This window comes from Choloepus didactylus, chromosome 6, assembly GCF_015220235.1.
Source record: "Choloepus didactylus isolate mChoDid1 chromosome 6, mChoDid1.pri, whole genome shotgun sequence".
In the NCBI taxonomy this organism is placed as follows: domain Eukaryota; kingdom Metazoa; phylum Chordata; class Mammalia; order Pilosa; family Megalonychidae; genus Choloepus; species Choloepus didactylus.
Genome location: NC_051312.1, coordinates 21,966,199 through 21,980,119, shown reverse-complemented (window position 1 = coordinate 21,980,119; position 13,921 = coordinate 21,966,199). Strand labels below are relative to the sequence as shown.

At 33.7% G+C, this 13,921-nt stretch overlaps 1 non-coding gene across 1 annotated transcript; it reads left to right on the top strand.

Moving 5' to 3' along the window:
• Window positions 1–1,772: 1,772 nt before the first annotated feature.
• LOC119538922 lies at window positions 1,773–1,907 on the top strand. The gene has a single exon (XR_005217705.1). It is a non-coding gene; the product is annotated as a small nucleolar RNA SNORA70 (small nucleolar RNA).
• The last annotated feature ends 12,014 nt before the right edge of the window (window positions 1,908–13,921 follow it).

Sequence of the window (13,921 nt, the reverse complement as noted above, 5' to 3'; positions counted from 1 at the left end):
AACTTTTTCTGATACCAACATTCTAGCAACAGCAATGTTTACCCTTTTGGGGGACCAGTTTGTTGATTTTGATGACCATTGTTCTGATATCCTCCTTCTACAGTGTTCTTGCCATTCTGAAGACACATTCCTTAGAGGGGGAATAGAAAATATTTTTCACCTGTGCTTCTCACATGATGGCTGCCCTGTGTTCTATGGCATTTTTCCCCATTTATTTGCAACCAAGGAGTAATCACTCATTAGATACTGGTAAAATAGCCTCAAGCTTTACACCCTAGTTTAGTAATGCTGACTCCTCTAATTTAAAGCCTAAAGAACAGAATGTGAAGGATGCACTGAAGAGATTCATTAATAACCCATGTTATTCTTTCAAATAAATCTGAGTTTATAACTAAAACTGACTTTATTTAAATTTGCTACTGAAAATCTCACTATTAATTGAAGAAGCAATAAATGACTATTTTTTCTTTAATTTAATTTTTATGGGATAAATCTTAATGCATTTGATTCTAATTCAAAATACTGAAATGATTGACCCGGATATAAAAAGTGTATCAATTATAAATTAAAGCAAACATATTTAACAAACAATAATTTTACAGTAAGTCCATCCAAGTTAATAAAGTGTGTAATTTCTAAAAGGAAGAGTTAGCTTGATGGTGTTGGAAGTATGTGAGAATAATTTCTTGAGGGTACTTAAGAATCAGATCTACTTCTTTGCAGTTCCCATCTTTTGTTTAATGATTTTCTTTGTTATTACACCATTTTCCCCATCAACATCATAATCTACTATGGGGCCATTTAAACTAAGTGTATTTCACAGAAAAATAAAGCTTTAGTGTAAATAAAAACTAAACACAAGAATTCTCCAAACACAGGGCAATAGGACATATGGTGTACCATTCTGAACAACCAATAAAAGGATTCTAATTTTCACGCCTTTTATTCCATCCATGTACACAAAGTGAAGTGTTTATGTCCACCCAAATATGGTAAACCATTACATTTCCAACATTATGTTCTTATGCTGCATGTTGCATAAAATTGCTCTGTTATAAAAGCTTAACATCAAATACATTTCTTCTGACATTTCTATTTAGGCTGTTCAGAGGTGAAAGAGTTGTTAGGAATAAAAAAAAGAGTAATTGTCTTAAATTTGGCACCATTTCTCCAGGATTCAATAATCATGTGAACTATCTGTATACACATAAAATTATTCCAGTAAGGGATGGATTGTGGGAGACTAGACATGACATGCAAAGGGAAGATGGAGGCTACTAATAAACTACAGTTATGACATTTCCAGGCAGGTCAGAATTAAGCTTAAACCAAGAACTGTGAGTCTCAGGTCAGTAAATGAATTTCTCACTTTGGTCATGAATGAACAGAATAGCTGAAAGCAGAAAAGTCAAAATATACACTGGATAATTCTGGTCTCTGTGAAAAAAATCCATAAAAATTTGATTACATTAGACTGTAAGGTATTTATGTTATTGAATATATTTCACAGAGATGTTAAATCATGATCAGCAGAGGGTCACACATGAAGTTGTTAACTGTTGTGATACATGTAGAATTCAGTACTAGAGGATTACCCAAATGTTTAATATTAAAGAAACAAATGGATTTATTAAATGGGAGTAGACACAGGTTATAGCAATATCACAATATTACTGTTATGTTAGTGGAGATGAGAAGGCAGCACAAAATTGGTGTATGTGTAGTAAAATGAATAGATCTCAAATGAATAGATCTCAAAAACGTAGTTGACTCTTCAGACAATTTACCTGACCACTCCCCTCTCTCCATGGGGGCCCAGTGTGCAGTGGCTGCATGCAGCAGCTTCATTAGTAGTGTACACAGACTGTTGCTTGTGTGGTTTGCCCTAAGGACCCTTGTGGACAGCCTTTTTCTGTTGATAGTCCTAGCCTGACATTGTGAAGTCCACAGTCTAGGCTCTAGACAGGTATGTGCAATGACTTTGGAAAACCACAGGGTACAATGGCTGGGGTTCACTTAGGCCAAGTCATTATGCCCATCAGCATCAAACTTCAAAACAAGAAGCAGGTGATCAAGGAGCTGTATAGAGCCAAGTTCAAGTTTTCTGACAACCAGAAAATCCATGTCTCCAAGAAGTCAGTCTTTACCAAGTTTAATGCTGACAAATTGGATGATTTGGTGGCTGAAAAGCACCTCATCCCAGATGGTTGTGGGGTCAAATACATCTGCAACCATGGCCACTTGCACAAGTAGCCAGCCCTGCCCTTGTGAAGGCTTTGCCAGCACTGCCTTCACCAGCTTGTGCCCACCAATAATTTACTTCCTGGCCATCAAAAAAAAAAACATAGTTGAATGAGAACGTTAGATGTCAAACATATGTAACAACATATGCATACTCAATAAAATATACATTATATTTTATTTATAAAGATGCATGCCTTTTTAAGGACATATATCAACCTTCTTAGTAGAGGTGCCTATATAGAAAGGAAAATAGAAGTGGAATTGGGAATGAAGACTGATGATAAATATAGGATAAGGAATTAAGGTAGGATTAACTCAATTTAGTTGTGAAATTAAAAGAAATAAATTCAGAGTAACACATATATTTATAATTATTCTTTCTGAATCTTTTAAAGCAATACAGGGCATGTTAAAGAAATCTATCTTACACATAAAACTTGGAGTTTGCCAATGTGGAAATGCTGAATACTGAAATAATTTTGGGGAGATTAAAGTGTGTATCCAACAAATAATGTACTTAACCCAAGGTGTTTGGGAGGGGCAGTAGAGAAATAACACAAGAAAGCAGGGAAGTTGTATATGAAAGAATGCTCCTCAATAGGGAACTCAAAGATACCATGGATAATTAACAACAACCCATTGGCATCATTTCCTGGTCTCAGATGTTTTGGGAATAACAATAAATTACATTCAAGCTCCCAAAGGGGAGAGAGACTCATAAATACCTCTGATTTCAATGAGGTTAGCAACCATACGGGGGAGCAATAACACATTCATTGTTTAAGGTGAGTCGAGGACTCTAATCATGATTATCAGTTTAGCTTTAGTGAAAATTCTTAACTCAGTGGTTACAATATAAATTATGGAAATGACAATAGGACCAAGGCCAGACTCAGCACAGTATACCATGTGTATTACTATTCTTATAGCAATGTTTTCCGAAGTAACTTGGCATTTCTAACACCATCATTATGTCCCTTGAAGAAAGCAAGGAAACTTTATCTATTATTTATGATTTCTACATTGACATTGGAAATCTGAACAATGAAAATTCTGAACGGGATAAGGGGAAGCATGTTTGAAAACACATAGAATGTGATTTTACTAAGATGGTGATGGTTAGATCAGGGTTATTGATGCTGAACAAGTGTTTATGTTGCAAATATCAATAGCTTCCAGTTATTCAGTAATGTGATAGTAGCATTATCATTGTCTCCTATTAATTTCATCTACAGTTTCATTTGTGCCTTAAATATGTGTGTTTCATTTGACCAGTTCCATACAAGAGGCAGGCAGGGATTGTCAGAGTTTAAATTCCCCTTGAGCAATTCTTTTGATGAGGATGTGGGTTATGACATTTAATTGATAGGTGTTTCCAGAAGGACATAATGAGAGAATAGGGAATTTGAGACAGGGAAGGGAGGAAAGATAACGGAGTGCAATAAAGAGTAAGTTACTGCTGTAAGTGTTAAAGTGCTCTGCAGAAATCTTCTTGGAAGGTTTGAGAAGCTGCAGACTGGCTACAGCTTGTAGCCATATCAGAAGTGTTCCAGTGTGATAGGGTGTAGGGAGACAGATGTTGCTGCAACAGTGATATTTGCAATAGTAAATTGATGGCAAAGTCAAAATAAAATATTGAACATTTTAACTTAGGCTAATATATTCATCCGAGCACAATAATAAAGTTCCTTGGACTTGATTATTTTTGTAATAAATTTGCAGGTGTTCCTGTACAAATAGTGAAGTTCAAGGTTTGTGAACATGCCTTACATTAAACATTCCGTAGCTCTAGGTTTGGCTATTCCCTTTTTCTTCTCAGATTATACCCAAATGCCATAAGTGAAGTGTTCATACTGGTTTGTAATCCATGTTACCAATTTTACATATCACAAGAAAAGAAGGAAAACTATGTTTGGGGATGGAGAAGGATGAAACCTGCCCATAGCTCTCCATGGGCCCCTGTTATACGGCACAGCTGGAATGCAAATCATATATCTCAGCCAATAGGATTTTATCCATGTATCTGAGAATCTGGCATAATGATATATAATTATATTGAAGAAGCACAGCTAAAAAAATCTTCAAAGATCATCACAAGCTGCATATCAGTGATTTGACATTTATCTCCAAAAGGTATAATATTCACAGAAGTCCCTGTATTGTGAATTTAGTGTTTCCATACTGTCATATTGCACTATATTTTACCCAATAAGGAGTGGAATATTTATAAAAGCTCATGGCTTCATTAGCTGTGTTGAATGTCCTTTTTATATTTTAATTTTAAAATAATATGCATAACTATCTTTGATGAGGCAAAACCACCCCAAAAATTCTACTCCAAATGTATTTTTTGAGTCATTCAGTATTCTTTCTTCCTGTCTACTTTTCTCTCACTTTTTTTCCTTCTCTTGTTTCAGTGTGAGCATGATGATCTTAATCAGATAAACCTATTAATCTAAGCAAAGACTATTTGAAATATGAAATGTCTAGAATGGACAATTCAGAGAGAGAGAAAGTCAATTAGAGGTTACCTTTAAAGTTGCTGTTAATGATATATTAATATTGTTCAGGATTTTTGCATCTGTATATATGAAATGATGGGGCCTACATATCATTTGCGCCTTTTTTAAAAACAGGGTTATGCTGACCTCCTAGGATGAGTTGCAGAGCCGTTCTCATTTTGTATAATCTGTAAGAGTGTGTACAGAGTATGGATGATCTCTTCCTTTAAAGTTTGGAAGCACTTGCCTTTGAATCAAACTGAAGAGAAAAAGAGTTGGGAAAGTAAAGTTAGGAACAATGCAACCCTCAAATTAAAATTTGTTAATTCAAAATATTTGTTGTATACTTGACAGAAGATGAAATAAAGATGTAGGAATAGCATTCAAAATTAAGATGTAGCAAAAATACTCTTTTCATTGTCACATCTTGTAGGCTTTATCTGGGCAGAATAAATTCTTTTTCTTGCTCATGTACATTTTCACAAGTCAAACATAGTACTTTAGTAGAGGCATGCAATATCCACTTCCTTGTATTTCCTTTTACTTTCCTTAACGTACTTCATACAACAGTAACGTTTGCTAGCTCTTGAGACATTAGATATAAACCTGCTTTAAAGGTTTGTTTCACTTTGTTGCATGAGTATCTTTGTAGTGGTTTACTAAATAATTGTTGATGTCATTAAGAAATAGATTTTAACATTTGCATTTGTCTTAAATTGTTATAAATTTATAACTAAAAAATTAAACCCATCTTTTCAGAGACATTATTGCTAGGTCACATCTAATGAGGGAATGCCTACTAATGTTTCTTTATCAGAGTGAATAAAATATAGGCACAGGGTTTAATTGATATTCAACATAGTAAAAAGCAGGATGGAAAATTCAGACAATTTACATGTCTCAAACACATAACTTAAATTTTAAAATGATGTCCTATTGAGTTTGAATGACTATAAATGTACTAATTAATAATTCAAGTATGTATTAATGTATTTTGGTAAGAACAAAAATATATTCCTGTTACAAAAAATTCCTCATATTCTTTCTCTCCACTCCACTTTTTCTATCCCATTCTATGTCTCTCCGTCTTTCACCCCTTAATCTTTGTCTCTTTTACAAGAGTCTATGAAACATATTTAAAAATTATTTACTGGAGAGGGTCAGGGGCAAAACAGGAGTTAGAATTATAGCATGAAACACAGTGAAAGGAAATAAAAATAGGCAGATGAATGATGCAAATTGCATCAATAAAGAGTCAAATAAAGGAATCCAGTACATAATACATGATGATTAACATACACCACAGGAATTTAAGCAACATTCCAATTCTACACTTCACTAGCATGTCTATGACAACAAGGGTTGAAGATTAAGAGCCTCTAAATTCCTGTATTAAATCATAATTTTTCCCCAAATTCCAATGAGCCTGGAAAAGTAACTTTATCCTTCCAAACCAAGGAATAACTAAGATTGAGCAGAAATTTAAGCACCACATGTTCAATTTCATGAACATAGTGTCATTGCAGAGTGTTTATCTATGCTATCCAGTAAAATAGTTTTATATATTATTTTTTCATTATTTATTATATATATGAAGGATACATACAATTAAAACATGACTTCTGATTTTATTTAAATAAAACAAAAGAAGTAAATTTATAAACTCAGTTTCTTTCTTCATCAAAGCATTGAGAAACAAATGGGCCCTGTACCAGAAGCTATGAATTTCCTCTATAAGTTATATGTATGCTTGTCATATGAAACTAAATAACTGCTAAAATATCATTTTTTTTTAGATTAAACCCAATTAATCCTAAAACCCTATGTTATTAGGGACTAAAAAATCATCTCTGCTACCACATTCTGCTTTTGACATCTCAGTAAAGTAACAGTTTATTTTGCTTAAACTGATCTGATTTCCTTGGCAATATGTTTTCCTGGCATCTCTTTGTGTGTCTAATTTCTTTATAGATCAAGGTTTTGGGTTACAAATTAAGGTATATTCTATAGAAATCAGGTTCCACTAGTTAAATTCTCTACATTATTTAAGGCTCTATAAGCATAATAGAAAAAAAAAAAAATATGGAGTTTACCTATTTTATCCAGTGTGTTCTTCAAAGGATTAGTTCTGTTAACCAGTATTTAAGTTCTATTAAAATGGTTGTGTTTATGTGTAGCTGATTTGATTTTAAGAAGAGACAGAGATGAGAAAGAAAAAAATGTATAGATCCTGAATTAATGAAAAACCATGATCAATCTGGAAGATTCAAATAAAATCATTTTCTTAACTCATGTAAGTCAGAAATCTAAGTAGCAGACAACAATGAGAATAGTTACACAATCGCTGATCTTGTGAAGAAGGAAAGCTATGTTAGCAGCTGCCACATGTTATTAACTGGCTATTAGGAGTTAGGAATTTTCTTTTATAGCACCTAATGTAATCTACAGAGCAACAAGAAAACTAATTTAGCATACTCTTATAGATGCAAAAACTGCTATCCAGTTGGGCATTTAACTTGACCAAAGCCACACAGTTATTTACTAATAAAGACAGGATTCAAGCCAAGATGTCTCTGACTCCACACCCTGAGCTATTTCCACTTGACCATATTGAAATCCTAGTGTGACCTGCAAAAATTCTGGAATTTTGTCCTTAAGAAACAACACAAAATACCCTCACCTACTGAAATTTCTTGTTTAAAGTCATCAAGCTAATGTAGACCAGGAAAATAAAACAAGCAAATAAACAAAAAAACTAAAGTGGAAAATAGATCTAGCAGCTAACTGAGAAAATAAGTTTAAAATACATTTATATTCCTCCATCAGAAAAAAAATATGATCTTGCATCTGCATATACCCAAAAGACAGTTGAAAGTTAATAATCTCTCCATTTACAAATTTACCTAATTTTAAATGGTAGTCCTTTATTTATAGGTCCCTATTCTGACTATTATCTTTCATCACAAATATTAAAGCAAATTTCGAATTTACATCTATTGAACTGATGCAGCCCTTCCTATTTTCCCTGCTATATTCTGTGGAAGGCTTGTAGTTCAATTTTTAATACAAATCTAAGTAGAACACCCTATCTCTAATTTAAATATGCACGATATGTTTGAATTGGAATTTCAGGCTAATAGTTTCTAAAATATTGCTTTGTGATGAAAACCTTTTCCTTTTACCTGTGGAACTGAACTGCACATTCAATTAAGGTAACATTATAATGTTTTTGGATTCTTATGCAAGCTTATCAAGCTTTTCTTGAAGTCCTCAGGGAATGAATGCCCCAAAGAGAAAGCACACTCTCTTCTGGGACAGAAGAGCAACAAGATGATTGTTTTTTTTCCTGTACTAAACAAGTGATTGTTTCTGGAATAATGAACTACATGATTGAAATGATTATGTGAATGCACTTTGTCCTTTGGTAATAAAAGAATTTTCAGTGGAAATTATATGACATTGTAATGGAAAAGAAACATAATCATACATTATGTAGTCCTATCTTTCATACATATTACATACATGCCATTAAGTTAATAAATTAAAACCACATAAACCAGTTGCCTCTTCCTGGGAATATGATCTGTTTAGTTCTCTCAAGAATTCCCATCTACATGTATGTAATGAAACAGTATGAAAGCAAATCCTATAACAGAGTTTGCAATTATTTAAATAAAAATTACTCTATCTCCAACTGCGCATGCCTTTATCATTTTTGTAGTTTCATTGTCAGTTTGTCTAAGGTCAAAATGCATTTATTCACTTCAAACACAGTACTTCATAATTTAAACAGAGTAAAATTTAATGAGTGTGGACGACTATAAATGTACCTACTAGATGCTTCAAGAGATATACTGTGGTGTAACATTATTATGGTTTATAATATTTACTAATTTCTTGTGAAATAATATGGTTCCATTGCCAGGATAAGGAAACTGGACCTCAGAGAATTTACATGCTAATGCATGTCAGATCTTATGGTATAAGTTTACGTCTCATATCTTAAGATTCCTTACATACTGTTAAAATGTATATGAATATATTTTCTAAGGAATCATTTTAAATGGGAGGCCAAAGAACTCTATTTATTCAACAAATATCCACAGGAAGTGTGTTATTCCAGGACCATTTCCTTTTTATTATTGTGTAAATCATCATATTGTTGTTTTGAATCAAAAGATAATTGGAGCATATTCCCCTTGGGTTCCAACAGCTGAGAAAGTGGATATAAACAATCTAAATAAACCATCTTGCTAGTGTAAACTTCATCTGCCTTTCCTGTGCCACAGGTAAGAGGAAAATTCAAATAAAATGCAGAATATTTAGGAGACTACAAATAGTGAGATCACATATGCTATGAATTCCCTTGTATTAAGCACTTTTAGTTCTTGTCCATTGCATAGCTAATTAGAAAATTTCCATCAAAACCCGATTTATGTGGAGTTCTACATAGGAAATGGAAACCCATACTTATTAGAAATTGTAAAATTTATGTTTGTAATCATCATTGAGTGCTCAAAATTAGGTGAATGCTTTCATTTTCCTATGGAAGAAGAGAGTCATCTTCAAAGTAACAGTGATGGAAGTAGGGTCCAAACTTAAAGGGTCATGAAAATTTTCAAGAGAGGGCAAGAAACCTTCAATTGTACAGTGGCTTATATTTTGATCTGAGTGAATTAATCAATAATTCTCTTAAGTATATTTTGCTATTTATCTACTCTAGAAGCCATTGAAGCTTACTATGTGTTTCATAGTCCTTTTCTAATGCAGTTTTGTTGAGATACATTCACACACCCTATAATCCATCCAAATTATGCAATCAGTGGATCACAGTATCAACATATAGTTGTGCATTCATTGCCACAATCAATTTTAAGACATTTTCATTACTCAAAAGTAAAGGAAAACATGAAAATTAAAATTGGAAAGAACACTCAAAATACCCCATCCTGATTATTCCCCCCATTATTTATATATTTTTTGTTTTTATTTTATTTCTTCCATACACTGGATAAAGGGAATGTCAATCTCAAGGTTTTCACAATCACAAAGTCACATGATGAAAGCTATACACTTATACTATCATCACTTCAATCAAATCTACAGAATTACAGTTCAACAGATTCAGGTGTTTCCTTCTAGCTATTCAGATACACTAGAAACTAAAAAGAAATATCTATATAATGCATAAGAATAACCTCCAGAATAACCTCTCAACTCTATTTGCAATTTCTTAGTCACTGAAACTTTATTTTGTTGCAATTTTCCCCCTTTTGGTCAAGAAGGTATTCTCAATCCCATGATGCTGGGGCCAGGCTCATCCCTAGGAGTCATGTCCCTTGTTGCCAGAAGACTTACACCTATGGGGGTCATGTCCCACATAGAGGGGATGGTAGTGAGTTTATTTGCAGAGTTGGCTGAGAGAGAGGCCACATCTGAGCAACAAAAGCATTCTCTGGAGTAACTCTTACACATAATTCTAAGGAGGCTTAACTTCTCCTTTGCAGAAGGAACAAGTCTCATAAGGGTAAGTCCCAAGATTGAGGGCTTGACTTACTAAAATGGGAGTCCTTAATGCTTGTGAGAATATCAGGAATTCCCCAAAGTGGGGAAATTAATTTATCCAGATTTTTCCCCAGGTCCTCAAGTGGACTTTGCACATGTATATATATAGTTTTCCATATTCTGTCCCAAATACTCTGGGATGTGTTTGTATATTACACTGAACTGTACAGAATTACAAGATCTCATTCTCTCTTCTATGTTACATGCAATTATATTGTTTAAATAAACTGATCATACGGTTAAATTAGATAGTGTGCTACAGAGAATAGAAATTTTGTACCAAACATAAATAACAGTTAAAACTCAGCAATAGATGTGACTGCTATAAAAGCTTACAATCTAGGAATCTTTAAAATAAGCCTCATTGAAAATTCTGTACTCCTGCAACATTGATTGCCAAATTTCTGCCCATGTTCTATCCCCTGAAAAACTATGCCCTCAAATTCAAGTTTCAGCATTTGCTCATTATAGTTAGATTATATTAGTGAGGGCTTACAATATTTGTTATTTCATTTCTGGCATATTTTACTCAACATAATGCCCTCAAGTTTCATTCACCTATTTTAATGCCTCACAACTTCTTTCCTTCTTGTAGCCATGCTATATTTTGTTGTATGTGTACCCCAGAGTTCACCCTTCCTTCATCCATCAGTGTACACTTAGGACATCTACATCTATTGCAAATCATGAATACTGCTGCCATAATCACCGGTGTGAAAATGCCTATTTGTGTCACTGCTTTAAGATCTTCCAAGTATATACCAAGTAAGGGGTTGCAGGATCATATGACAACCCTATTCTTAGCCTCCTGTGGAACCACCACATTGCCCTCCAGAGGGGCTGCATGTTCTACTTCCCTACTAAGAGTAAATAGGTATATCTCTCTCTGCATCTTCTCCAGCACTTATATCTTTCTGTTTATATTTAAACAGTTTTATTTGCACAGCATACAATCCATTCTAAGTGAATAATCAATAGCTCCTGGTATAATCACATAGTTATGCATTCACAACCACAATCTTTATGAGAACATTTCCATTTCTTCCAGAAAGAAAGAAGAGGAAAAAAAATAAAAGAATAAAAAATGTTAAAAAGTAGAAACAATAACAAGAATCCCTTAGCCCTCTCTTATGTCCCCCTCTATTAACATTTAGGCTTAGTGCATTGCCTGTGTTACAATTAATGGAAGAATATTACAATGTTACTGTTAACTATAGACCCTAGTTTGCATTGGTTGCATTTTTTCCTATATATCTTCCAATTTTCAACACATTGCATGTTGACATACACTTGTTCTCCCACATGTAAAAACTTTCTTACATCTCTACATTTAAACACCATCATTGTACACTCTTGGTTTTGCTAAGTTTTACAGTCCCAGTTTTTATCCACTATCTTTCCTTATGATGTCTTTCATGAACCTAGACTTCCTCTTTCAACCACACTCAAACTCAGCTTTGTTCATCATATTTAAAATATTTTGTTACCATGAGATAATATTGTGCTATTCATTTCTGGATCTTTACAATCAATCCTGTTGAACATTCTGTAGTCCTTCAACATCAAATGCCAAATCTTTACCATCTTTCTACCTCCTGATGAACTGTGTTCATAACTTGAACTTTCAGAGTTTGCTCATTATTTTTTTAGTTCATATTAGTGAGACTACATAGTATTTGTCCTTTTTTCTAGTTAATTACACTCAACATAATGTCCTCAAGGTTCATCTACATTGTTGCATGCATCATGATTTTATTCTGTCTTACAGCTGTGTAATATTCCATCATATGTAGATACCATACATTGTTTATCCACTTGTCTGTGGATGGATATTTGGGCTGTTTATATTTATTGGCAATCATAAATAATTCTGCTCTAAACATCAGTGCACAAATGTCCCTTCCTGTCCAAGCCTTCATTTCCTCCAATTATATACCTAGTGATGGAATTGCTGGATCATATGGTAATTCTATGCTTAGCTCCCTGAGGAAACCACACACTTCCCTTCCAGAGCAGTTGCAGCATTCTACACTCCCATCAACAGTGAACAAGTTTACCTCTTTCTCCATACTCTCTCCAACATTGGAGTTTTGTGAATTTTTGATAATAACCATTCCAGTAGATGTGAAATAATGTGTTATTATGGTTTTGTTTTGCATTCCCTAATAGCTAGTGAAAATGAACATCTTTTCATACATTTTTGAACCATTTGTATTTCTTCTTTTGAAAATTCTCCTTCTATGCCTTTTGTCCATTTTTTTAATTGGGTTGCTTGTCTTTTTGTTTGAGTTACAGGATATCTTTACATATTCTGGATATTGAACCCTTATCTGATATATGGTTTCCAAATATTGTCTCCCATTGTGTAGGCTGCCTTTTTACTTCCCTGCCAAAGTACTTTTATGCACAAAGTGTTCAATTTTGAGGAGACCATATTTATCTACTTCTTTCCTTACTCACACTTTGGGTGAAAGGTCTAGGAACCATATCCTATACCAAGGTCTTTGAGATAGTTTCCTATATTTTCTTCTAAGAATTCATGGCCTTAGCTTTAATGTTTAAATTTGTGGTCCATTCTGTGTTAATTTTTGTATAAGGTGTGAGGTAGGGGTCCTCTTTCACTCTTCAGGAAGTGGATATCCAGTTTTACAAGCACCATTTGTTGAAGAGGCTGCTCTCCCTCAGTTGATTCAATGTGGCCACCTTAACAAAAATCAATTGTCCATAGATGATATGGTCCATTTCTGAACACTCAATTAAATTCCATTGTTCAGTGTACCTATCTTTATGCCAGTACCATGCTGTTTTGAACATTGTAGTTTTGATACATGCTTGAAAGTCAAGTACTGTGAGACCTCCCAGTTCATTTTTCCTTCCCAAGATATTTTTAGCTATTTGGGGCACTCTGCCCTTCCAAATAAATTTGTTTATTGGTTTTTCTATTCTGCAAAGTAAGTTGTTGGAATTTTAATTTGTATTGTTTTGAATCTAGAAATCAAGTTGGGTAGAATTGACATTGTAACTATATTTAGTCTTCCAATTCATGAACACAGTATGCCCTTCCATTTATTTAGGTCTTCCTTGACTTCTTTTAGCAATTTCTAAAGTTTTCTGTGTATACATCTTTTATGTCCTTGGTTAATTTTATTCCTAAATATTTTATATTTTTGGTGTTCTTGTAAATTCATTTTTTCAATTATTATTTCCTCCAATATTCTTTCTGCCCCTTTTCCTTTACCCTCTACTTCTGGGACACCCATAACACATATATTTGTGTGCTTCATGTTGCCATTCAACTGGCTGAGTCCCTGTTCATATTTTTCCATTCTTTTTCTATCTATTCTTTTGTATGTAGAATTCCAGATGTCATGTACTCTAGATCATTAATCCTTTCTTCTACCTCTTGAAATATGCTGTTGTATGTCTCATTTACTGTTGTATGTCTCCTTTGTGTTTGTCCTCTCTTCTATTTTGCCTTTCATTCCTGTTCCAGTTTGCTAAAGCTGCCATAATGCAAAATACCAGAAATGGATTGGCTTTTACAAAGGAGATTTATTAGGTTGCAAATTTACATTTCTAAGGTCATAAAAAAGTCAAAGCTAAGGCATCAA